The sequence below is a fragment of the Lonchura striata genome, chromosome 33 (genome assembly GCF_050655825.1).
Source record: "Lonchura striata isolate lonStrDom1 chromosome 33, ASM5065582v1, whole genome shotgun sequence".
Taxonomy (NCBI): Eukaryota; Metazoa; Chordata; class Aves; order Passeriformes; family Estrildidae; genus Lonchura; species Lonchura striata.
This window is the reverse complement of record NC_140735.1, coordinates 3,787,501-3,790,000: the sequence shown is the minus strand read 5'-3', so window position 1 is coordinate 3,790,000 and position 2,500 is coordinate 3,787,501. Positions and strand designations below refer to the sequence as shown.

General features: G+C 79.2%; 1 non-coding gene across 1 annotated transcript; it reads left to right on the top strand.

Moving 5' to 3' along the window:
• Positions 1 to 2,166: 2,166 nt before the first annotated feature.
• LOC146764490 (5.8S ribosomal RNA) lies at positions 2,167 to 2,319 on the top strand. The gene has a single exon (XR_014950831.1). It is a non-coding gene; the product is annotated as a 5.8S ribosomal RNA (ribosomal RNA).
• The last annotated feature ends 181 nt before the right edge of the window (positions 2,320 to 2,500 follow it).

Below are 2,500 nucleotides of genomic sequence, written 5' to 3'. Positions count from 1 at the left end.
GGGCGTTCCGGGCCGCGCTTCGTGGCGGGGGAGCGCGCGGGACCCGCCGCCGGGGAGGCGCGGCGGCGGAGGCGGCGGCGAAGGCGTTCCTCGCCCCGCCGGCGTCGTCGTCGCCGCGGCCTCTCCCGGCGTGGTCGGCGAGGTCGCTCGGCGGCCGGGCCGCGTCCCCGCACCGGCGGGGCGGCCCGAGCCGCGGCGGTCCTCTCGGGCGCAGCGCCGGGCTACTGAGGGAAACCCCGGGCCCCGAGAAGGACGCCGCGGTGGTGGCGGCAGACGTCGGGCGCGCCCCCGCCGGTGGACGCTCCCCCGAGGGCGGCAGCGGGGGAGGCACCCCGGCGGGGCCATGCAGGTCGTTTCCCTCGCCCCAGGGCCAGGTACCTAGCGCTCCGCGCCTCCGGCGGCCCCCCGGCTTCCTTTTCCTCGGCGTCGTCAAACGCTGCGGGGAGGGGGCCGCGAAAGGGCCGCCGCCGAGCCGGGGCGGCGGTTTAAAGACTCGGGCGGCTCGGCGCGTCCTTCCGCCGCGGCGGCGGCGGCGGCGGTTGCCGGGCGGCGGTGCGCGGCTCCATTGAGGGGTGGGGAGCTACTCCCGCGTGATCCCCTGCGGTGGTGCCCGCGGCCACCGGCCGCGCGGCCGTCGTCCCGCCGCGTTACCGCGCGCGGGGGGTTTGTCGCGCCGCGCCGGGGAGGGGCGCCCTGCCCCCCCCTCTCCGCGGCCCGGCCTCGGCGGAGAGGCCGCGGCGCGCGGTCGGCCGCGGGGGCCGACCCGCTCGCCTCGAAACGGGCGACGCCGGCAGAGAGCGCGCGCTCTCTCGCCCCTTCCTCAGCTGCGGGGTTGCGGCCGCCGGGGCCCGCCGCGCTCTCCTCCTTCCTCGGCCGCCTCTGCGGTCTCTGGGGTGCGGCGCCGCGCGCGGCGCGGCCGCGCCGTCTCTCTCCCCTCGACGGCCTTCTCCTCGAGCGCGCCGGCGGCGCCGGTCGCCGGCCGTCCCCGGCTCAGCGACCGCCCGCCCGCCCGGGGCCGAGCGCTCGGCAGGTCCCTCCGTCGCCGGAGAGTCCGCGAGCGCGGGCGGCCCCGTGCCGAGCGGCGGCGGCGCCGCTCGGCGAGTGTCCCCCGCCAGCGGGGACGGCCGGCCGGACGGCGCCCGCCGTCGCCGGCGGCGGTCCCGGCCCGGGCCCCGCCCGCCGCCTCCCCGTCGCCCTTTTCTCCGTCCGCTCGCGGAGCCCCGGAGGAAGGTCGTGCGCGCGGCGGCCGTGGGGGGTTGGGGGGGGGGGCGCTTCCCCGCCCGGTCTCCCCGCCCGGTCAGCGGGGAGAAAAGGGCGGGCGTCGCTGCCCCCCTCCCCGCCTACCCCCCCGGCTCGGCGCCGCACGCCTTCCCCTGGGCCGCGCGTGCCCGAGGAAAAAGGGGCTCCGTGACGGTGCGAGGCGGCGGCGGTCCCGGGAGTGCGGCCGTTGCGGCGGCGGGTCAGCCGTCCGGCAGGCTCCGGGCGCTCGCGACGCCGGCTCGGGTCTCGGTGCGGCGCCCGCCTCCGGCGCCGGCGGCGGAGCGCGTCCGCCGGGCGCTCGCCCTTCCCGGCGGGAGCGGTCCCGCGGGGGGCGTTGCCGGTTGGGCGGTGGCCGTCGCGTGCCGTCTCGAGCGCGGCAAGGCCGCTGGGGAGAGAGAGCGAGCCGGCCGCGCGGTGGCGCGGCGGCGCTCCGCGGGTCCGCGGAGCGGCGGTGAGAAGGGAGAGCGGCGCGCGCGGGGGCCGACGGCCGCGCCCCCGGCCGCGTGCGTCCCGTCGTCCCGTTGCAGCGAGGCCGGGCGGGCCGCCGTGTCCCCCCGCGGTCCGGCGCGCGCCGCGTGCCTCCTCCGTGCGGAGGCCGGGCCGAGCCCGGGCGCCTGGGCCGCCTCCGGAGGACGGCACAGTTTGCCGGCGGCGTCTCCCCTCGCTCGTAGCGGCGGGGGGAGGCGGTCGGGGACGCGGGTCCCCCCGCCTTTCCCGCCGACCTTCGGAGCGTTCCGTTGGGCGTTTCGCTCTCGGATGGTTTTTCTTTCCCCCCCCACTCGGTTCGTTGCGTTGTGTGCTCGTACGGTCGAAGCCGGGGGCGGCCCGCGTGCGTGCCCCCTCGGCGAGAGAGAAAAAAAGGGGCCCCCTCCGCCCGTGTGCGGGGTTCGGTGCCGAAAGCCAGACAACTCTTAGCGGTGGATCACTCGGCTCGTGCGTCGATGAAGAACGCAGCTAGCTGCGAGAATTAATGTGAATTGCAGGACACATTGATCATCGACACTTCGAACGCACTTGCGGCCCCGGGTTCCTCCCGGGGCTACGCCTGTCTGAGCGTCGCTTGACGATCAATCGCCGCCCGGGGGTTGCCACCCCGGCGGCGCGGCTGGGGTCGCCTCGCAGGCCCGTCGTCGTGGCCGTGGCCGTCGTGGCCGCGCCCGAGGGCCTTCGTCCCCCTAAATGCAGACTCGGGGAGCGCTCCGTAGCTCCCCGCTCCCGGAGCGAGCCGCTGGGGCGGAGC